Consider the following 25,513-nt stretch of genomic DNA (forward strand, 5'->3'; position numbering starts at 1 on the left):
TAAAATGTAGCTAATCTCTCAATAAAACTGTGGCTCACTTATAACCTTTCAATTATTGACTGTGAATTTAAACTGGTAAATTTTGGACGTCAGCAGTGCTGCATCATGGCCCTGAAAGTTCATTCTGAATAATTTGAAAAATCTTACCTCAATGAAGTCGCCGGATAACGCATATATAACTGCTCCTAAAACAAATTTTTCTGGCACAGTCCAGTGCAATGCTGGCCGATAGATTTGTCATGTATAAAAAGAAACAACTGATTTGTCTTTACAACAATTGGGATGACCATGGATTGGAGAAATTACTAAATTCTTTAAATTGAGATGGATGATTGTCAAAAGGTTAATTTTTATAAGAAAGATTATTATTAAGAGATTTTTTTTAAAAAACATTTACACGGGACTTGATTTTACAATAGTACATACGCGAGAGGTTGCTTTTACCTTAAACTACAACGCTCAGGCACCGCCATCGCTCCCCACGACCGGCCCAGCCAACTCGGTACACCAGACTGCTCGCTACAACCACTACTACTGCCACGCAGTTTCTACTGCAGCCAACACTGCTCTCTGGTCTGAGAGTCTCTTATAGCTTACTTATCGCAGGCAGCGTGTGAGCAATCCATGGAAATTACATCTGCTCGAGCGACCGATGACCGTAGCAGTCTGGTCCCTTTAATCCCACAAACCAACCAACAACTGCTCGAGTGCGCTAACAATAAATTCCTTAGTCATGGATCTCTTACAAGGTTTTCCGTCTTTTGCTTAATGTCTCTATCAGAAATTAAAGCAGCTACGTTGAAGGAAAAAACCGGAATAAGAGAAGAATTTAAAGGTTGCATTTTTACAATTTTTTTACGCAACATTAGTTATCAGTCCTAAGTACATTCCTATTTTTTATTCTTTGAATAACAATGTGAAGAAATCTGGGCATATGTAACGGATCTGGTATAATGATAAAATGTTTCAAAAAAAATCTTCCTTAGATAACATTACATGAACTGTATAGCGGCTTGCAGTGTATTTGCATGTAAGAGGTACTATTATGGATGTGGTTGTCTTTTACGTAACATACAAAAATAGTGGGGTGAGCTTCACTCAGACCAGCCCGCATCTCGTGGTCGTGCGGTAGCGTTCTCGCTTCCCACGCCCGGGTTCCCGGGTTCGATTCCTGGCGGGGTCAGGGATTTTCTCTGCCTCGTGATGGCTGGGTGTTGTGTGATGTCCTTAGGTTAGTTAGGTTTAAGTAGTTCTAAGTTCTAGGGGACTGATGACCATAGATGTTAAGTCCCATAGTGCTCAGAGCCATTTCAACCATTTCACTCAAACCAAATTTTTTGTTGAAATGGGTCCACAATACTCACTTACACTTGCAAGTGACTACGCTGTGTAGCTAGAGTTTTTTCTAACACCTGGTGTCTAATCTCTGGCCAACCGTCCTCTGTTTTTGAACATGTGTGACGCAGGCAAGTACGTTGACTGCAAGCCCAGCATGTGAATTTAATGGGTTGTACTTTACATCCGAGAACAGCTACGCTGCCGGACCTACTTGGTGGTGAACGACACGAAACAGTAAAAGAATGGTCTAATTTTTACAGTGGAGGCAACTTGGCAAATTGGCGGAAACACTTGGAAACAAAGTAACCTGCGATCCTGCCTTTATTGTGTTCAACATTTACATTATTGGTAATTATAAATAGATCACAATATAATGATTTATACACTGCCGAAAAAAAGTCAGTAGACCTTCAAAGACGACATATGCCATCTGGAGTTCGTAGGTGTACAGATAATGGTTTGAGCGTCGTCCGCCAGCAGATAGTGTAGTAGCATAGCCACCAGAGCGCCATTTATGTCTACCCTTTAGTACGGAATACTGACAGCCAGATGGTCATTGTAGTGCAAACGTGTGAAGCAGGCAGACAACCGTGCAACGGAGACGCACTCATGCTTCTTACAGCCAACTCAGTGAATATGAAACGGGCCAAATTGTGGTCGTTCGACTGGCGGGATTGTACTCTGGGAGAATCGCCACACAGGTTGGACGCGCTGTCTCAGCTGAACATCGACGCTGTTATCAGTGGTCACGTGAACATTCCCACACCTGTAGACGAGGTTCTGGACGTCCACGCTGCACAGACACCCGCCAGGATTGTCGTATTTTAAGGGCGGCAATGGCAGACCGTACAGTTACCATAGGACAGATGAGAGGGTTCGTGAGCTCAGACGTGTCAACAGAACCTGTTGCGAAACGGTTAGCAGCAGTGGGACTAACGGCAAACACACCGCTAGCCCCGTTTTCCACACATGCGGGAGGGTCAACATGCACGGCTCAACTGGTGACGTCAGAAGAAGACTTGAAAGACGGATTGGCACGCTCAATGGTTCAGCGATGAAAGTAGATTCTGCCTGCACGCAATTGATAATCGTTGGCGCATACGTCGTTGGCTTGATGAGTGCCGTTTCGCAGAGTGTATTAGTCCAATACACACTGTCCCCACGTCAGGTGTTATGGTCTGGGTATCGATAAGCTACAACTCTCGTTCACCTTTGGTGTTTCTGAAGCGGACGCTAGCCAGCGCTCGGTAAGTGCATAATGTTGCTGCCGTTCTCGCAACAGGAGGGTCAATATACATAAATGACCTTGTGGATAACAACGGAAGTTCACTGAGGCTTTTTGCGGATGATGCTGTAGTATATCGAGAGGTTGTAACAATGGAAAATTGTACTGAAATGCAGGAGGATCTGCAACGAATTGACGCATGGTGCAGGGAATGGCAATTGATTCTCAATGTAGACAAGTGTAATGTGCTGCGAATACATAGAAAGAAAGATCCTTATCATTTAGCTACAATATAGCAGGTCAGCAACTGGAAGCAGTTAATTCCATAAATTATCTGGGAGTAGGCATTAGGAGTGATTTAAAATGGAATGATCATATAAAGTCGATCGTCGGTAAAGCAGATGCCAGACTGAGATTCATTGGAAGAATCCTAAGGAAATGCAATCCGAAAACAAAGGAAGTAGGTTACAGTACACTTGTTCGCCCACTGCTTGAATATTGCTCACCAGTGTGGAATCCGAACCAGATAGGGTTGATAGAAGAGATAGAGAAGATCCACCGGAGAGCAGCGCGCTTCGTTACAGGATCATTTAGTAATCGCGAAAGCGTTATGAAGATGATAGATAAACTCCAGTGGAAGACTTTGCAGGAGAGACGCTCAGTAGCTCGGTACGGGCGTTTGTCGAAGTTTCGAGAACATACCTTCACCGAGGAGTCAAGCAGTATAGTGCTCCCTCCTGCGTATATCTCGCGAAGAGACCATGACGATAAAATCAGAGAGATTAGAGGCCACACAGAGGCATACCGACAGTCTTTCTTTCCACGAACAATACGAGACTGGAATAGAAGGGAGAACCGATAGAGGTACTCAAAGTACCCTCCGCCACACACCGAACAATACGAGACTGGAATAGAAGGGAGAACCGATAGAGGTACTCAAAGTACCCTCCGCCACACACCGTCAGGTGGCCTGCGGAGTGTGGATGTAGGTATGTTGTTCCAACAGGAAAATGCTCGCCCACACGCCTCCAGTGAAACTCAACCTGCTCTGCAAGACGCGCAGCACCGTCCCTGGCCTCTCCGATCTCTGGTCTTGTCTACAATCGAGCACGTGTGGGGTATGGTGGGACGAGAAGTGACTCGCCTGACTCATCAATCAACAAGTCTTGTAGAACTATGTGAACAGATCGTGCAGGCGTGACACAACGTATATCAGAAAAGTATTCGTGATGTGTATGATCGACTAGATGCCAGAGTCAGTGACCTCATGGCCGCCCTTGGAGGCTACACCATGAACTAATATTGATATTTCAGCACGTGTCGATGCCTGGTACCTCTGAACCGCTTGTGCTACCGATCTATAAGTTTAATAATTTATGCGCTGCACATGCACTGTTGCAAAAATAAAATCTTGAGGGAAACGGAAATCTCTAAAAGGGTGTACTTTATTCCGCTGTGTATTACTAAAGAAACTATATGCTAAGTTTTCGTAAAAATATAAACCACCAAATAGATTAATTTAGGAAAAGGGCAGTTCGCAATTCAGGAAATCCAGTTAGTTGGTTAAATCTTCAAATTACGTGCAGAGCCCAAGACGTGTAGCTTATATACCGCTTCTCAAGGCTACGAATCAACAGTTACGCTCTGTGCCACGCTACTTGTTCTTTTTCGCAATAGAAGGTCACAAAATTACAGAGAATTGTTTTCGAGACCTCACGGCCAGCGAATAAAGGACGATGCGAACGACGTAAACCAGGAAGTACCTGCTGAGACATCTCTGCGCTGGCGACCCCAAGGACATCTATGGGTAACGCAGAAAGTCGGCGTACTACTGGACAAATGGTTCATCTCCGCTCTGTCTACTCATGGCAGGCGGTAGGTTTGTGGTAGGAAGACCAGCCGGTGGCAGACACACCTCCTTTGCATCCATGGCGGTCTGCTCGCATATTTTAACTATGCGACTGTAAGTGGGACATCAATCGGCGTAGTTTAATCCACAGATTCTCAGTTCATGCTCAGTGGAAGTTTCTGTTGCCGCTCCGCCATACCATTCTCCCGTTCATTCGATATTAATTCAACATGTTTGTCTCTTGAATTTTCCCGGCAGATTAAAACTGTGAGTCGTGCTTGGGTAGCTCAGATGGTAGACCACTTGCCCGCGAAAGGCAAAGTTCCCGAGTTCTAGTCTCGGTCCGGCACACAGTTTTAATTTGCCAGGAAGTTTCATATCAGCGCACACTCCGCTGCAGAGTGAAAATCTCATTCTGGAAACGTCTCCCAGGCTGTGGCCAAGCCATGTCTCGGCAATATCCTTTCTTTCAGGAGCGCTAGTCCTGCAAGTTTCGCAGGAGAGCTTCTGTAAAGTTTGGAAGGTAGGAGACAAGGTACTGGCGGAAGTAAAGCTGTGAGGACGAGGCGAGAGTCGTGCTTGGGGAGCTCAGATGGTAAAGCACTTGCCCGCGAAAGGCAAAGTTCCCGAGTTCGAGTCTCGGCCCGGCACACAGTTTTAATTTGCCAGGAAGTTTCATATCAGCGCACACTCCGCTGCAGAGTGACAATCTCATTATGTTTGTCTCTTAACCATCTGACGTAAATCGTGAGCAGCAGTTGTGCAGCAATTCTATTCACCGTCTGCCATTCGTAACACAGCTCTTGTGTGAGGAACATCCTTTCTGGAAAACGTAAATAATTTTGATTTTCTTTTTCCCGTGGGGCAGAAAACAATGACAAAGTGTAAACAGTCACCAACCGTAAAAGAAACTGCATTGATCGACCGATCCCTCGGTTCTTGACAGACTATTTTATACATTATGGATCAAATCACACACGACATTGGCGATTCTTCAATATTTGTTATTTTGTTTTACTATTACTAAGATTAAATAATAAATATTGTAGAATTTGACTATTATTAAAATAAAATAATAAATATTGCAGAATATTACACTAGTATTGTGCGCGTTTTCGTTCATAATGTGAACAAAACAATGTTTATACAGGAAACTTAAGTTTACAGAGTGCTGTATCTATTCCTGTAACAAAGGCTCTTTTTCCCCTTTCAACAGTTGTTTTACAACTTACTGAACCGACTGAATAAAATATATTCTGTCTAATGGCCACATGTTCCACCTATTTTTGTATATATCTCCTAACTGATTATAAATTTAGTATCTTCTCTTTCAATATTTAAAGAAAGTGTTTCCTATAATGAATGACAATTCTTGACGTGACAAGTAGATATTTGTGTACTTCTTCAATATAGTCAAATTTCTCGAGAGTTAAATGGAGCATTCTAAATCAAATTTAAAACTGTTTAATTCCGTAACAGTCGGCAATTTTGTGACACTTTAAGCACTTCTTGTAACATAACTTGTACAATTATGAACTGGGACCCTAATTTCTACGTACATTGAATTTTGTAACTCTGAGATACGAGGAATATGGAATTTTAAATTGTCACCAAGTTATCTGCCAGCACAGGGAAACATTGTGAGAAAGACATCTAAGGCAGGGAAAGAACTAAATTCATCTGCACAACGATGGTCCGACCTGGCGTTTCTTAGTGACATCCTGATATAATTTTGTTACAAATCAGCCGTGCTTTATAAATTTTGTTTTACTTGTACATACAAAAACATTTTGTTAGAAAGTTTGCCGATGTAGTGAGATTCATTTTTCTAATTTTGCTCGAAATCCAACTATTTGCAGGCCTATTCTCACTAAAACTAAATAAGAGTAAAAAAAAGTAAACTACTCTAAGAAAAGAAATAAGACAAAACCTTCAAACACTTATTTACGCATTTGTTCAGAGGTATCCTACGACAAAAAACATGTCCTACAACTTTTACATTTAACTGTTGCAGATTTCTTTAAAACACTTATTTAGTCAAATCTCCGTACAGAGAACATTGATTACTAGTTTCAACCGCTTAAACAGTCATCTTCAGATCAGAATACAGACATGCGATATCTAAATCGAGGGACTGAGTAAGACATTTTGTCATTACAGTGTTAACATCCTTAAGGAAATGTAAATACGAATGTAAGTGACATTTCCTTAGGTATGTTAACACTGTAATGACATAGTGTCTTAATTATCCCCTCCATTTAGAAACCGTTTATTTGTATTCTGCTCTGAAAATGACTGTTCAGTCTGTTGAAACTAGTAATCAGTGTTCTCTCTATTGTTATCGTGGCCAAATGAAGATTATACAAAAATATGTCGTGGTCAAATTTACACTCTGCCATCTGCACTCTGACCATGCCAGGTATTTATAACTTATAATTAACACAAAAACATCCAAGCAAGGTACTTAATGCAAACTGTTAACACTTACAAGTTCAGCGGCGTGAGCAAAACCTAAGTCATGACACATTCAATACAACATTCTGAGCAACTTGTGTTGTACGTTGAAACAGAGTTAAAATGCTAAATAAAACTTTGTCTTTTTTGCTAAACCATTCAGAAATGTCCCTAATTTCATTAATGATACTTGTATTCGGCAATGTCAAGTGACACACTGGTTCTGCAGGTAAGTGTGCTGTCACAAAGTTACCCTATAATTTATGTAAATAACTTTTTTTACTTTCCGATGGCTAAAGAAATGTTTTGTAGAATTTCAGTCTTATGCAGAATAACCTGCACATATAACTTATTTATATCAGCTTACTACCTCCAATTAGTCAGGTCTTCAAACTTATCTGCAATAGCGAAAGTTCCCAAGAAATATACAAACACGTTTTCCCTTACAACAAAATGGCTTTTTGATCACCTCAAGTGCAACGTAAGTAGTTGCAGCATACATCGCTAATGGCAGTGCTAAGCAACAACAGACTGCAGCAGAGCTATATACTGAATGTTGACCCGAACTGCAGTATTAGCGTATTTTAAAAAACCTGGAGCACGCTGTTATGATAAAGAAATACCTCAGTCACAAAGTTGTCGACTAAAAGTTAATACGATTCTTTTAGGCTGGTGTGGTTTTGCTCTGCTCTTGATCTTAAACTAAATTGTTTAATTTTGTTTGTATTAAATGTGCTATATTTCACTACTGATGCTATTAATACTGTAAAACGTTGTTAGATCTACTATACGAAATCAGACGCTCACGACTAATATACAGATATTTTCCCTTTCAGGTGTGATCGTTAACTTTCTCCTGCCTATAACTACGCTAGGAGCAACCATACCATCATGTGCTGCATCTCGAAAATTCGGCGGCTACCTTTTGCATCATCAATGAAATGGTGAAGCCATGAACACATTGGACATCTATTCGGGAATGACGAAGTGTCTGATACCCGTCTGGTCATCTCCTCTTGCGCGGTTTCACTAAAGTTCTGGAGTCAAGTGCTTGTTCACGAGAGTTATCATTCTGTTTCATATGACCCTGATGCCGATGGTACATAATTTTCTGCCACGCGGAGTGGCCAAGCGGTTTGAGGCGCTATGTCACGGACTGCGCGGCCCCTCCCGCCGAAGCTTCGAGTCCTTCCTGGAGCATGGGTGTATGTGTTCTTCTTAGCATAAGTTAGTTTAAGTAGAGTCTAAGACTAGGGACCGATGACCTCAGCAGTTTGGTCCCACTTCACACACATTTGAACATAATTTTCTGGGCCCTGCTTTTTCTTATCAATATGGATTGTAATCGAAGGACTGTTTCACTCTAATCTTGCAATCCCTACGTCTTTTATTTTTTCTTTAATTCCCATTTGCTCCCAGCATGTGCGATTTAAATACAAGCCATTTTATTTTGTTGACGTTCTTCCCGCCCATTCAGATGTAGATGCTTTAATTATTAGCTGCACTACAACTACTTCCTTCATCTAACGTTACGTAATTGAACGATGTTGCATATTCATATTGTTGGGCTCTAATGGCCTTAACTCGCACATGACGTACACGTACACCTTAACGGAAGACAATCATGAAAAGGGCACGTGGCTGAACAGCAGGAGGCGTTACAGAAGCTAATTATGTAAATGGGAGAATATGTAATCTTAATAAGTGAGGAAGGTGACAATCGCGCCTTTGTTTTCCTATAAAAAAAAATAGTGAAGCTGTGTCGAGCATAATTCATCACTGCTTTCTTCTAACGTGTGAGCGCAAAATTTCAGATTCTACATCTACATCTATGCTCTGCAAACCACCGAGAGGTGCATGGCAGAGGGTACGTCCCATTGTATCAGTTATTAGGGTTTCTTCCTTTTACATTCACAAGTGGAGAGCAGTTGATTGAAGATTGAAGGACACCTCTGTGAAATGTTCTCTCATGGTGCTTACAGACAACCAAAATTACACGATGTTTCCTTGAAGAGGATAGATAATTATGGAGTCGTTTGATGAATATGGTCGTACTAGGATGTAGATAACAAGTGGTGGCGCTCCGAATAAAAAATCGAGATGCAACTCACGCCTTTTATGCTCAATGGCAGACTAGCATCTACGCTAAACTTTAGTTTGTTATTACTCCCTGACGAACGGAAAGCACAGTTTTGTAGCACTGAAGTTCTAGACATCAATATTTTCGGTGTCCACTGCTACGGAGTTATGACTTCTTCTTTCGTCAAAAGTCGATTAAACAGCTTTAGCATGCTGAGAACTGCTAATTGAGTATCGCGCGACTTCGATAGCGCTAGGCTGTCCGCAGACACCGATAATTCATTCATTTGTTGTATCAAGGAGGCCGTGGTCTGCAGCTAGCGTCTTTGACCAATAATCAGAAAGTTCTGGATCTCGGGTTCGATCACAGTTAGTGCTCATACTCTGAGTAAAAATCATAAACAAGGCTGCCCAAGACGTTCTGTACAAGGAGTCACCTTTGTTATATCCTAGCCAATAATGCCAACCGAGCCCGCTGCCAAAAGGTTGGCAGCATCAAAGTCCGGACACCGTCCGCATAAGCAGCGCCAGCGATACAGAAAATGGCCGCAAGTCTGCGCGCGCCACCGCTGGCTTCTGGCTTCTTAAGCGCTGGAGTCGCGAGCGCTAGGACAGTTCTGTATTCGCCGCTCAGTTGTATACTCGCCACCGATTTGTGTACTTGCTAGTCAGTTGTGTGTTCATCGCAGCAGAGATGTTTGTCGTCAGCCGACGCTGACCTAGCCGCTCCGACTCGAACTAGACAGATTTCTGTAGACACGGAGTTCACTACTGTGTTTCTGTCTCTTCGTTAATAAAGATAAGTACCGACTTTTATTTAATCAGAGTGTTTGGGTTTTCATCTTTCTGTTCACTGTTCCAGCGGACCGGTCGGCCCGCTATTAAAAGTGTGGCGGTGACTTCGTAAGCCGTTTCTACAGCGAAGTGTTTGTCGCTACGAACCCCGCCACAAAAACCTTCATTCGGCCAATCGCCGAGTCAAAAAGGCTGGAGCGGAAGCCAGAAGTTTGGGACATCCATTTGCCCCTGGGGTGGGAAACTGCCCCTGAAAGCTGGAAGAATTAAGAACGATCATCGCCACTAGGTTGCAGAAGGTAATAAAACAACTCCATTAAAGACACACAATGTGTATTTACATCACATGTGGCCTGTAATTGAAAAAGTGTTATTATGTCATCTTCATTGTAAAAATTCCGGATTAGTATCCCATATATATACCATCTTAGTATATATATAGTTAAGGCTCACCGGCCACTTGACCATCTTCTTCTTCTGTGCGAATGCACAAACAGTGCCCGAACTCTTACGGGAATCGGCAACGCGCCGCGAGTAATGAGTATAATGGGCGGCGGGCACTACGAATGTAGTGCGGGACAATACGTTGAGAATGTGGGCTTCGCGGGAGGCGTGCCAGAGATAAATCCCTGCAGTCGCACTATCCTCTGCGTCCTCGGTGGCTCAGATGGATAGAGCGTCTGCCATGTAAGCAGGAGATCCCGGGTTCGAGTCCCGGTCGGGGTACACATTTTCATCTGTCCCCGTTGACGTATGTCAACGCCTGTAAGCAGCTAAGGGTATTCAGTTCATTGTAATTTAGTATCCCATTCTGAAGTTCGCGAGGGACTTCCAAGGAGGAGTTGACCATGAGAAAAAGATTGAAAAGCCAACGAAAGGGCAACATTCTGCTCGTCGGCGCTTGAAATGTCAGAAGTTTGAACGTGTTAGGAAAGTAGAAAATATGTAAGGCGAAAAACAAAGTCTCTGCCTACTTGTTGTAGGGAGCAGTGAAGTGAAATGGAAACAGGATAAAGATTTCTGGTCAGACTAATAGAAGGTGATATCGACAGCAGCAAAAAATGGTATAACGGGAATATTAATGAATAGGGACGTCAGCGGAGAGTGAGTTACTGTGAACAGTTCAGTGATGCGATTGTTCCAGTCAGAATAGACAGTAAAATTACGCAGACAACAATGGGTCAGGTATATATTCTAAAGTCGAAGTTGAAGAGATAGAGTAAATATATGTAGATATTGAACGTGTAATTCAGTACATAAAGAGAGATGAAAATCTAATAATTATTCGTGAATGAGCCTCTGTAGTATGACATGTAACAGAAGACAGATTTACTGGAGAATCCGGGGTCGACACTACCAGTGAGAGACGAGAAAGGCTCATTGCGTTTTGCAGCAACTGGTACCTAGTAGTGGAGAACACACTGTTAAAAATTGACAAAAGGAGGAAACTGAACCCGCCTGGAGACCCCACAAGTTTCCAGCTGGACAATATCACAGTGAGACAGGGATTCTGAAACCAGATATTGGATTGTTAAGGCGTACCCAGGAGGAGATGTAGACGCAGAACACAATTTAGTAATTATCAAGAGCAGAGTGAAGATTAAGAGATTCGTCTGAAAGAATGTGTCAAAAGAAGTTGAACACTAAAGCACTGAGGATTAATCACTGGTGTTTTAAGTTTTCTAAGGCTGTAGATACTGCGGTAATGAATACTAAAACAGGCAGTCCAGCTGAAAAGGAATAGAAATCTTTAAAATGGGCAGTCACAGAAGGGGGACGGATAAATATAGAAACAAGGAAGGTAACAGCGAAAAAACCTTGGGTAACGCCGTAACACATCAGATTATCTACAAAAGAATGAAATACAAAAACATTTCGAACAACACCAGATTGCAACAATACACTGAGGCGACAGAAGTTATAGGATACCTCCTAGCATCGTGTCGGACCTTCCTTTATCAAGCGTAGTGCAGCAGCTCTACGTAAAATGGACTCAACAAGACGCTGGTAGTACCCTGTAGAAGTATTGAGACATGCTGCCTCAGTAGCCATCGCCAACAGTTGTGGCTCGGCGACGTGACATCGTCGTCTGGGAACATGAGATGCATGAATGGCTGCAAGTGGTCACCAAGAAGCCGAAAATAACCAATTCCAGTCAATGATCGGTTGAGTTGGACCGGAGGATCCAGTCCATTCCATGCAAACACGGCCCACACCATTGTGGAGCCACCACCTGCTTGCTCAGTGCCTTGTTGACAAGTTGATTCCATGGCTTCGTGGGACCTGCGTTACACTCGAACTCTAACGTCAACTACACGCCTGGAAATGGAAAAAAGAACACATTGACACCGGTGTGTCAGACCCACCATACTTGCTCCGGACACTGCGAGAGGGCTGTACAAGCAATGATCACACGCACGGCACAGCGGACACACCAGGAACCGCGGTGTTGGCCGTCGAATGGCGCTAGCTGCGCAGCATTTGTGCACCGCCGCCGTCAGTGTCAGCCAGTTTGCCGTGGCATACGGAGCTCCATCGCAGTCTTTAACACTGGTAGCATGCCGCGACAGCGTGGACGTGAACCGTATGTGCAGTTGACGGACTTTGAACGAGGGCGTATAGTGGGCATGCGGGAGGCCGGGTGGACGTACCGCCGAATTGCTCAACACGTGGGGCGTGAGGTCTCCACAGTACATCGATGTTGTCGCCAGTGGTCGGCGGAAGGTGCACGTGCCCGTCGACCTGGGACCGGACCGCAGCGACGCACGGATGCACGCCAAGACCGTAGGATCCTACGCAGTGCCGTAGGGGACCGCACCGCCACTTCCCAGCAAATTAGGGACACTGTTGCTCCTGGGGTATCGGCGAGGACCATTCGCAACCGTCTCCATGAAGCTGGGCTACGGTCCCGCACACCGTTAGGCCGTCTTCCGCTCACGCCCCAATATCGTGCAGCCCGCCTCCAGTGGTGTCGCGACAGGCGTGAATGGAGGGACGAATGGAGACGTGTCGTCTTCAGCGATGAGAGTAGCTTTTGCCTTGGTGCCAATGATGGTCGTATGCGTGTTTGCCGCTGTGCAGGTGAGCGCCACAATCAGGACAGCATACGACCGAGGCACACAGGGCCAACACCCGGCATCATGGTGTGGGGAGCGATCTCCTACACTGGCCGTACACCACTGGTGATCGTCGAGGGGACACTGAATAGTGCACGGTACATCCAAACCGTCATCGAACCCATCGTTCTACCATTCCTAGACCGGCAAGGGAACTTGCTGTTCAAACAGGACAATGCACGTCCGCATGTATCCCGTGCCACCCAACGTGCTCTAGAAGGTGTAAGTCAACTACCCTGGCCAGCAAGATCTCCGGATCTGTCCCCCATTGAGCATGTTTGGGACTGGATGAAGCGTCGTCTCACGCGGTCTGCATCTCCAGCACGAACGCTGGTCCAACTGAGGCGCCAGGTGTAAATGGCATGGCAAGCCGTTCCACAGGACTACATCCAGCATCTCTACGATCGTCTCCATGGGAGAATAGCAGCCTGCATTGCTGCGAAAGGTGGATATACACTGTACTAGTGCCGACATTGTGCATGCTCTGTTGCCTGTGTCTATGTGCCTGTGGTTCTGTCAGTGTGATCATGTGATGTATCTGACCCCAGGAATGTGTCAATAAAGTTTCCCCTTCCTGGGACAATTAATTCACGGTGTTCTTATTTCAATTTCCAGGAGTGTATTACCAATTATAATAGGGACTCATGTGACCAGGCCACTGGTTTCCAATCGTCTTGGCTCCAACCGACAAGGTCACGAGCACAGGAGGAGGTGATGCAGGCGATATCGTGCTGTTAGCAAAGGTACTCACGTTGGTAGTCTTCTGCCACAACACATTAACGACAAATTTCGCCGCATAGATACGTTCATCGTACGTCCCACACTTCTTTCAACGGTTATTTCACGCAGTGTTGCTTGTCTGTTATCACTGACAACTCTACGAAAACGCCGCTGCTCTCCGTTGTTATGTGAAGGCCATCGACCATTGTTTTGTCCGTGGTGAGAGGTAATGCCTGAAATTTGGTATTCTTGGCACTCTCTTGACACTGTGGATCTTTGAATACTGAATTCCCTAACGATTTTCGAAATGGAATGTACCATGCGTCCAGCTCCAACTGCCATCCCGCGTTCAAGGTCTGTCGATTCCCGTCGTGCGGCCATAATCATGACGGAAACCTTTTCACATGAATCACCAGATTACAAACGACAGCTTCGCCAACGCACTGCCCTTTTTTGTACGCGACGCTACCGCCATCTGTGTATGTGCAATCGCTATTGTGACGGTACATCACATAAATGGACATTTGGAGAAAGGGAAAGGAAGTTTTTGTTGTGCGACATGTGAATTATGAATTACTTCAAGACTGTGTACGAGTGCGCGATGTATAAGAAAGATTAAAAAAGTTAAATAATACCACCAAAAATCACAAACAGCGATGTGATATAAAAAAGGAACATTTTTTATCTGTGTAATGAAAATGAACATGACCAGAGACTATTGCTTTATGGAAAGCGCTCCTGGTTTTGTTTCGTCTAGAGGTAGGCCGCCATTGTAGCGCTGGATAATATTTAATGTAAGTTTGGTTGTAATTTAGTAAAATATACTTATAATTGTTATTGGAAAGTGTGTATTATTGACTTGTCACTTCTCATGATCGCAACCATTAATTATAATTATCAAAATTTTTACAGAACTTCGTAGTGCAGAGCTCATATTATAGTGTTAAATGTAAATGCGAGGGACTTCTCAATTTTGATCTTTCATTAATTTCAAAGTTAAAGACAGTAGTGATAAATTTCATTTACTAAAATCCAAAGCACTGAATGAGTTCAGTATGTTTCAATTTGGCCGCCTAACGGCAGATGAGATTCTCTCCAGTTTTGCCTTGCAAATAATGAATACGAAATATTGAAAATCATTACATTCCGCAATATCTCACTTAAACTTTGTGTAGTTTGGTACACAAATAAACAGTAGCCCTGAGATCCATATTAATAATTACAGTTTGCGTACGAATACGCATATTTTCTTTTCTAAATAGCAGCGCTCACTCAAACTATTTATTAGAAGGCGGTGAGTTGCTTGTTGTGTTTAAAAAATATCATATCGTACGTACTTCGGGGCAGCAGATGTCCGTACGAGTGTTATCGCGGTATAAGCTAATTAAAAGGCTCATGCTAGCCCACAATAATTAAAACCACCCCAACCAAAATCATAAAATATATAATTATAAAAATATATAATTATCCCGTGATAAGTGGCCACACACAAGCACACATACTTATACACTTATACCATGATACTATCTCATGACTTTTGCCACGTCAATGTAAACTTAGAAATGGAATAAATAGGAAGTGGAGGGTAGCTAAGGCGAAATGGTTGCAGGAGAAATGTGAACAAATCAAAAAAGAAATATTGGTTAAGAGGCAGATTTAGCATTTGAAAAAGTCAAAGCTACTAAACTAAAACTCCTCCCGGACAAGCCATGAAGGTCCAGTGGTACTGACCGGGCGCCGTGTCATCCTCAGATCATAGGCGTCACTGGATGCGGATACGGAGGGGCATGTGGTCAGCACACCGCTCTCCCGGCCGTATGTCAGTTTCCGAGACCGGAGCCGCTACTTCTCAATCAAGTAGCTCCTCAGTTTGCCTCACAAGGGCTGAGTGCACCCCGCTTGCCAACAGCGCTCGGGAGACCGGGTGGTCACCCATCCAAGTACTAGCCCATCCCGACAGCGATTAACTTCTGTGATCTGACAGGAACCGGCGTTACAACTGTGGCAAGGCCGTTGGCCCAAAGCTACAGTCCGTGAAAATAAAAGCAAAGGCGTCAAATTAAAAGAATTCCATTATTAAAGGCAGAGCAGAGAATAGATAATTGAGAAAAGTACATTGAAGACAGTACGATGAGAAAGGACTGTGCTGTCAGAACTGAGAAGAGCTTCAGAAGACGTGTAATTAAATATAGCGGAATGAATAGGCAACATCACTTCGGAATTTTTGCAAATATGGAGAACTGGCAACTAAATAACTATAAGTTTGTGTGCATAACCTATGATACTATTGACGTCTCATCAAAGTTTACAAAAAATGTCATTCACACAGTTCCGACAATAGCAAGGGTAAACATGTGCGAGAACTGTCCTAAAATCAGTTAAACAGCTGATGCATCCACACTGCTGACGAGAGTAATATACAGAAGAATGGAAAAGAAAACTGATGATCTCGTAGGTGACGATCAGTTTGGCTTTGAGATGATTATCATCATCATTATCTCATACCCATCGATGCGCAAGTCGCCGAAGTGGCGTCAACTAAAAAGATTAGCACCAGGCGCCCGGTCTACCCGACGGGAGGCCTAGCCACACGACATTCATTTCATCGAAACAACACTTAAGAAAAATCAAGACGTATTATTGGTGTCTGCTGACACAGAAAAAGTATTCGACAATGTAAAACGGAGTACAAGTTCGGAATTCTCAGAACAACAGATGTCAACTATAGATAAAGGCGGTTAATACACATGAACACGAACCAAGAGCGAAAAATAAAAGAATGGAAGACCAAATACGTAGCACTCGAATTGAAACGGGTGAAACAAAGGACACAATCCTCCTAACTGTTCAGTCAATATATCAAAGAAGCTGTGTGGGAAAAAAATTCAAAGGTTGCATTCTGGGTGAAATGATATCAATGATAAGATTCGCTAATGACATTGCTGTCCTCAGTAAAAGTAAGGAAGAACACAATACTTCTTGAATGGGATGAAGAATCTAATAAGCACACATTATGGTTTGAGAGTACACCAAGAAAGACGAAAGTAATGAGAGCAGCGGAAATGAGATTAATGATAAACTTAACATCAAAATTGCTGACCACGAAGTAGATGAAGTGAAGGAACTCCGCTGACTTCAAGACAAAATAACAAATGAAGGACGAAGCAAGGATAAGAAATTTTGCAATATATCGTTACTTTCATCTGTTACCTCAAATTCTGGATGCCTTTATCGTGGACAGTCTTCAAACAGAACCATGGCCGCTTTGAACAGTCACCCACGTCTTAATTGTTGAAAAGTACAGCGATTACTCCGTAGAAACCTTCATCGACCCTCGATAAATTTCTGTTGTCAATAAATCACCTAAAACGGAGAACCTTCTGATGTTGCGGTATTTTGGAATACGAGGTGCATTCAAGTTCTAAGGCCTCCGATTTTTTTTCTAATTAACTACTCACCCGAAATCGTGAAACTGGCGTTACTTCACGACGTAATCGCCCTGCAGACGTACACACTTTTCACAAGGCTGACGCCATGATTCCATGGCAGCGGCGAAGGCTTCTTTAGGAGTCTGTTTTGACCACTGGAAAATCACTGAGGCAATAGCAGCACAGCTGGTGAATGTGCGGCCACGGAGAGTGTCTTTCATTGTTGGAAAAAGCCAAAAGTCACTAGGAGCCAGGTCAGGTGAGTAGGGAGCATGAGGAATCACTTCAAAGTTGTTATCACGAAGAAACTTGCGTAACGTTAGCTCGATGTGCGGGTTCGTTGTCTCGGTGAAACAGCACACGCGCAGCCCTTCCCGGACGTTTTTGTTGCAGTGCAGGAAGGAATTTGTTCTTGAAAACATTTTCGTAGGATGCACCTGTTACCGTAGTGCCCTTTGGAACGCAATGGGTAAGGATTACGCCCTCGCTGTCCCAGAACATGGACACCATCATTTTTTCAGCACTGGCGGTTACCCGAAATTTTTTTGGTGGCGGTGAATCTGTGTGCTTCCATTGAGCTGACTGGCGCTTTGTTTCTGGATTGAAAAATGGCATCCACGTCTCATCCATTGTCACAACCGACGAAAAGAAAGTCCCATTCGTGCTGTCGTTGAGCGTCAACATTGCTTGGCAACATGCCACACGGGCAGCCATGTGGTCGTTCGTCAGCATTCGTGGCACCCACCTGGATGACACTTTTCGCATTTTCAGGTCGTCATGCAGGATTGTGTGCACAGAACCCACTGAAATGCCAACTCTGGAGGCGATCTGTTCAACAGTCATTCGGCGATCCCCCAAAACAATTCTCTCCACTTTCTCGACCATGTGTCAGACCGGCTTGTGCGGGCCCGAGGTTGTTTCGGTTTGTTGTCCCACGATGATCTGCCTTCATTAAACTGTCGCACCCACGAACGCACTTTCGACACATCCATAACTCCATCACCACATGTCTCCTTCAACTGTCGATGAATTTCAATTGGTTTCACACCACGCAAATTCAGAAAACGAATGATTGCACGCTGTTCAAGTAAGGAAAACGTCACCATTTTAAGTATTTAAAACAGTTCTCATTCTCGCCGCTGGCGATAAAATTCCATCTGCCGTATGGTGCTGCCATCTCTGGGACGTACTGACAATGAACGCGGCCTCATTTTAAAACAATGCGCATGTTTCTATCTCTTTGCAGTCCGGAGAAAAAAAATCGGAGGCCTTAGAACTTGAATGCACCTCATATAACAGTCGCGGCGCTCCTCCAGGTTTTTGTTAGCCACCGACAGCATCGCGCCAAGCGCCCAGCAAGTGACGCTTCTGAGTACGATATCGGATGGATGCGAATACTATCATTTATATTGATTCTTAACGTAGTTTTTACAATAGGGAGTGTGTGTACTGCCATAAAAATCGACTGCAACTAAAATATGACACCGAATTTGTCATTATTTAGTTTCCTAACGACCATGGGAGGTTCAAAACGGTAGATTCAAATGGTTCAAATGGCTCTGAGCACTATGGGACTTAACATCTATGGTCATCAGTCCCCTAGAACTTAGAACTACTTAAACCTAACTAACCTAAGGACATCACACAACACCCAGTCATCGCGAGGCAGAGAAAATCCCTGACCCCGCCGGGAATTGAACCCGGGAACCCGGGCGCGGGAAGCGAGAACGCTACCGCACGACCACGAGCTGCGGACAAAACGGTAGATTACATGATACTTTATTTACAACTCTCTTGTAACATACGGCTGCTTACTGAATAATGACATTTTCCTTTAACAACAAAAAAATTGCCAGTAAATCCCAGAAGACCCGACCTTTTGCAGAAAAACGTCATATATCTACCCAATAACGCTAAGTTTTGCTCGCTACACATCCAGCCGAATTCACTGAATGTGGAACGTACGAAACCTATATGCAATGTAATGCGTATTTTTTTAAAGTACCACATAAGTCACCACACATGTAGCTGAATGGAAAACCGCATAGACGTCATAATGAAACGTTAAAAGCAATAAAAATGTTCGTAACAGGGAAGAAACCAATTCCACAGTTGTTACTACATCTGAGCCACAAACGGCGAGACTCTTCAATATATTCGCTTTTGAAAAAAAGTAATTACATTTACAAAAATATTCGTCTAACAGAAAGTCGAGTGAAGTGTAAGAATAGGCGTATCATTTCGCTCCATAAATTTTTTACGTCTCAAGGAAAGTGCCAGCACAATAAGAGACAAGAACAGATATGTATGCTGTTCATGCATGAAATATGACTCATTTTCTCTTGCTGTCAGCGAAGTAATCTGCAGTTGTGAACATATTCTAAAGCATTTCTTCATGAATAAGTTGTAGCTTGTCACTGAATAAATGAAATTCAGATGTTTTATATTTATTTCAATATAATTCATATCTCTTGGTAACCTACTAATGTATGGAACGCAAAAATACAGCAATTATTTCATTAACTAAGCAGAAAAATAAATAAAATTTTCATTATCCTTATGACACATGTAACTATCTCCTTTCTCACAGCTTGGAGCGCTAGTATCGCTAAATGGTAACGACTTTCACACTAGAGAATGTCGGGACTGTTATGTAAAACTGTGATTTTAGTTTGTCCGTTTGGACGAAACATAAATAGGATAGGGTGAGTAGTTTGAAAAAAGGCATTTACATAAAGCTATTCTGCCGCTCAATTTGACATTTAACTTGCATTATTGCGCAGCGTAAAACGACATTACTGATACTACCGTCATCTATAAATCAGGCAGGGAATTTTTTACCTTGCTCGTGGGCACATATAATCGCCCATTCTGTTAGTAGGCAAGATTCAGATATTTTTACTACTTGTGTCACTTTTGCGGCTGGTTTCAGCAAATACACACTGTTTCGTGAAACTGAGAACTGAATGCTGTTGGTCGTTACCGCACATGGTTAAATAACAGATTAGACTATCAGGTTTATTCGATCATTGTTTTGGTGCTAAAAATTTTCTAGACGACGTAATATGATTCGACCTTTCGTAATACATTCTCTGTGTAACAAATGGTACATCTTGAATTATGGTCTATGATGCGGAGATTGTTTTATGTAACCTAATCTTAGAACATAGATAATATAGTCTGCGCAACCTATGGAGGTAAAAAAAAAGTGAGTTGTCATTACGTCACAAACCTGAAGCCGATGTCCGTCACCTTAACTAGCCCAAAACATTAGGTTCGCGGCAATCGTAGATCCATAGTTCACCGTTTTGATACTTTCCCGTGACGTCACTCTGACGTGCCCGTCCCCAGTTTCGACCGTTTTGGGTACTTTGATTTTGTGTTTCATCAAAAATGTCATCTTGGACTGTTTACGGGTGTACGGATGGATCCGATGGTAATCTAAATTTCAAAGGAATCACATTTCGTTCGTATGTGGAGCAATTCGAGCAATATTTTCTTTTGTATAGCTGAATTATTGTTGCACTGTTTGCTTGTATTGTATTTCTGTCATTTGACTTTAGGTTCGCCTTACTTTGCTCAGTGTCCGTTATTCCTCTTCTTTCCTTTGTTTTTCATTGGCTTCCAAGTCGCTAACGCCACATTTTATCAATGGTCTCGTCCCCGCACAACACACGGCTACGTAACCGCGCTAATTGTTGAGGTAGCATCTGATGCCCTAAATTCCTCTCGGTGATAAGTATTATTCATTGTACACATTTCCTCCCACTTTAAAAAAGATTCTGGCCAGAACAGTCAGAGCCAGCAGACGTGTATGCGTGAGTTTTGTGTGTATGACTATGAATTTGAATGTGTGCTGTGCTTCCTCTCTGAAGAAGACCTTGGCTGAACACGCTTTTCGTCATGCCCGCCTTGTGCTCGGCGTATGGGTGGCAATCTATGCGTTTCACAGTACAGCTAATCCCTCGTGAAGTTTGTTGTAAATAATCCACTGCACTTTAACAAGAGCAATGATGTACATAATTACACTACCAGAAGAAGAAAAAATGAAATTAATTACGCCACATTAAGGTTGACTGTAGCACAAACAGGGGTTCACAATGCTGCAACCAAAAGTTTTGATTACTTATCCATTAATATAAAATGCCTGACACACAGAAAAGTAAAATTTGAAACTAAACTGAAAACTTTCCTCTTTGACAACTCTCCTATTCCACAGACGATTATGTATTACTTAATTTGTAAATGGTGACAGGTAGGAATTACTGTCCAACATCTGTCTGCCTTTAATTAAGAAACTAATAAATGATTAACATGGGGGCATATTTACAAAAAAAGTTGATTTCAGAGTACAATGACACATTCCATATCATTACGATTTATCATGCAAATGATACGTGGAACGTGAAACTAAGTAACTACCTATTAGTATATCACAAAGCATGGCACAGACTTAGGTACTCTGAAAACCTCAAAATGAAATGCAAAAGTAAAATGAAGCATATGATCAAAGTAGATATACATTCCAGTTGTGCTATGTTTGGTTATTCCTGAAAAGCTGACAGAGTTACCGGCGAGAAAGACTACGGGAAAAGAAGCTATTATGTTGCTGTTGGAAAGGTAGGCCTACATATTGCACATGTTACGCTGTCATTACTAAAAAGTTGCTCACATACATGTTAAAACAAAATATCCAAATTAAGGTATTTTAAGCGTTTGAGACCATTCTCTTAATCACATTTATAGCATTCCACAATGCTGAAAGATGTTTGTAAGTTGTTATGATCGGGCACACGCTGAATGACACATCACAGGTAAGATTTCAAAGTGAGAAGATAGGTAAGCGACAGTGAGACAAAAGCACTGACGATCTAATAAAATAACTCTATTCTGCGTGGAAGTATGCCTCTATGCAGTTCTGTTTCTTTGACATTTCAGTAAACATTCACTTTGTTGACATGCACAAGATACGATAGCATGGCTTGCTTCTTTTCTCATTGTACACGTTTATGGGCTATCAAAGAACATGTAGGTAAATTTTTTGCAAACGTGAGCACAAAAAATGTTGTGCATACGAGCTGAAAGCTGAAAATGTAACGACAGACAAACAGTACTGGTACCATTAAGCAAAGAAGCATTGGTTTCTGAGTTCCAGTTTCATTTGCTATCGATACAGATGCAGTGAAAGTGGTATTAATGATTACGAAAGCATGCTTTTCACATCACGTCCATTTGTTTTTGGTTATCCGAAATATAGCAGCAAAAAACAAGTTACGTTAACGAGGCCAAACATGTATTACTAGAACAAATACGCATTCACGAACAGAAAAACGTTCGAAATTGCCTTCCGGAGACTATATTATCTGTGTAAGCTCTATAATTTTTAGTATTTAAAACAGTTGTTGCGCGCACACGGCAGAAATGTTGAACAAGAAGCAATCGTAAACAGTAGTCTGCTAATGTTTTGGGCTACCTAAAATGGCGGCAGGCCCCATCCTCTCCGGCTTCAAAACAACGTACAGCGTAAGTCTGTAGTTCTACCTCCCTTCTTTTTCTACCTCCATGGCGCATTCTAATCTTAGACCATAGACAATATAGACTGCACATGACGTCATTATTCTGAAAACAATATTTACATCAGCTGACGAGAGAGCTCCGTATGCAAACAGCTTCTAAAGCAAACGTTAATTTTGTATTGTACTAACTTCAGTGAAGGTTTTTTTTTTTCATTGCAATGGTGAAGTCTTGTGTAGCCATTGGTTGCGCCGAAGAAAGTTTCAGAGGAAGTTTTATTTCGTTCCATTGGTAAGATTGTTTTAAAAATGCTAAAATTTTTCAAACACATTTTTCGAAATCAACTCAATGACTTATAGGCTGAAGTTAATAAGTGATTCATTACCGGACAGATATTAATGGCCTACTATAGGAGTATATTTATTTGCATGTATGAATTTCATTACAAGTGCCATTACATATCTGTCTCGTAAAAATTCATTCGGAAATTTATCAAATGTTAATTGCATGATTTTTATTGTTTTCTGCTCATGTCACGAACTTTATATTTCTTGTTATGTTATCTCAATACTGATCACAGTTTTTCCATTTGTGAAGGACGACGAATTGCCTGAATTCTCACCATGAAATGAAAGAATTTTAATGAAAAAGCCCACATAAAGTTACGTAGCAAAATTTCACCCACTGTTTTGAGATTGCAGCCTTTAGAGTTGGAAGAAACTTAAACTTGCTGCTGTGCTGTCAATTTTTTATTTTTCCCTCGCATTTAGTGCCTACATAAAAAGAATAAATTACATTTTTCGTAGAAATACACAGAAAACGTCTTCTCCATCATAAAATTGGGGATAAAATGCGTTCTATTTGTACTTTTATCAATATAACTATAAAGAAAATAGTTGTTTACAATTTACAATACCTCAAACTTACTGTTCCATTTAGTCTACAATAACAAGTAGTTGAAGTTTGATTTAATTTGTATGAAAATCTATACACTATGACTAGTGCTGTTGAATAAGGTATACTATTATCAGAACGTTAGTACTATGATCAAAACTTCAATATTTGAAAGCGATTTAGAATCGACTAGCAGAATTTGTTAATTTGTTTTCAGTATCACTGAAGGAAATTTGATCGACACGACATAACTACTATTTCCCTGTGCCATTCACACTGATAAAGGAAGTGCTGGTATTATTAGCACCACGCTTGTTTGTTCATCGTTGTTTTGTGTTCATTGCCGCTAATCAAGAGATGTACTGAACTCTTGGTTCCGGGCCTAGAAGCCACATTTTCCAGACATATGACATGCACTTCTCTGTGACTTTTCACCAAATAAAGCCACAGCCCTTATTCTCTAACAGAGATTACGTAACTTATTGGTAAGATAATGTGTCTTACTACAACTTCCGTTAACAATCAGTGCTTTGTAATACTCTGGTACGTAACGTGATATTACGACTTTCGTAAACGTCATAAAATTTAAACATTCCCGATCAGATTGGATGTCCTTCTTATAACGACATAAAAACTTTCAATTGCATTTTTAAGGAATCGTTTGAAAGTACAGGGTGTACATAAAGTCCAGAAACACTTTCAATTACTTATTGCACAAGAACTAAACATTGTACAGATATCATACAGATTGCATTTTGAAGTGAAACTCTGAAAGTTGTTTTTACAAACATTCTATATGCGAACCAAGAGTGATCCGGCAGACGTCAATACGGTAATCGAATTCTTGCCGTACCCGTCCCAGCAGGGCATCGTCGACTGTGGCTGTCGCTTCCCGTATTCTCTCCCGGAGCTCTGCTACATCGCGTGGAAGGGGTGGTACATACACCAGATCTTTAATGTGTCCCCACAGAAAAAAGTCACACGGAGTGAGATCCGGTTGTCTGGGAGGTCATTTCGTAAAACAGCTGTCCCCTTCTGTAGCACGGCCGATCCATCGATGCGGCAGCTCCGTGTTCAGGTACCCGCGAACTTCGCGAGGAAAGTGGAGTGGAGCTTCTGTCGCAGAACTTTCCACCCTGTCTTTGGAGCCATTTCGAGTTCACGGGATGCACGACGCTCCGATTTCTTTGGACTCCTTATGAAAGTCTCTCATACGCGCACCATATTCACTTCACTCACACTGGAACGTCTGCTTCTCTTTGCCGCGCACAAGCAACCCGTCATAACGAATTTGTTGCGCCAGTGGTAAATGGCCTCCCTTGTTGGTGGCTTCTTACCGTTGAACAGCTGTAGTACATTTGTTTTTGTCGAACTCCGACATATGTTTGATATCTGTACAATATTTGGTTCTTGTACAATAAATATTTGAAAGTGTTCCCGGACTTTATGTACACACTGTGTATGTTTACTTTCAAAACTGATACGTTATCTTCCAGGCCTGTGTACTAAATGACGCACAGCGCAGCAGAAACGGAATCAGTTTAAGAAAATGTAATTCTGGTGCATATAAAAAGTATACAGAACTGTAACTGTAATGTTACAGACTTTACTACGATTTCCTGTGGCCGATTAGTAAAATGATGATCATTGTGTACTCCGCAGGAAGTGCGGTAATTGTAATACTACATGTGTGGTACTAATAGAATAAATCATTCAGTTGTTACAGTCAATGCTTGATTTCAATTATAAGAGAGAAAATAATTAAATAATTAGCATCAGCTCCAGTTCGCATAAGGCGTAGTGACACAACAGATTTCCCACGTATCGCGCAACAAAAGAGCGTTTCAAACCTCTACACCGCAAAGGTAGTGATGTTTGCGGTCTATATGCATCTTTGATCTATGCTATAGCTTTATGGTCGAAGTATAGCTCCCAGTCATCACTTGTTTTCACTTTGTACTGTTACGTCTGTGGAAGATTTCTGAGGTAGTAGTATATCTGTGACCGTTGTGAGTTTGAACAAATTATATTGTGTACTTTTTATTATTTGTTTATTTTTACTTGGTCTTTATCAGCTATGTAGTCAAAGCTACTTTATATA

At 42.1% G+C, this 25,513-nt stretch overlaps 1 non-coding gene across 1 annotated transcript; it reads left to right on the top strand.

The window, feature by feature from the left end:
* The first annotated feature begins 10,392 nt into the window (after positions 1-10,392).
* Positions 10,393-10,466, top strand: Trnat-ugu (transfer RNA threonine (anticodon UGU)). The gene has a single exon. It is a non-coding gene; the product is annotated as a tRNA-Thr (tRNA).
* Positions 10,467-25,513: the final 15,047 nt, after the last annotated feature.

This window comes from Schistocerca cancellata, chromosome 1 (assembly GCF_023864275.1).
Source record: "Schistocerca cancellata isolate TAMUIC-IGC-003103 chromosome 1, iqSchCanc2.1, whole genome shotgun sequence".
Lineage (NCBI taxonomy): Eukaryota > Metazoa > Arthropoda > Insecta > Orthoptera > Acrididae > Schistocerca > Schistocerca cancellata.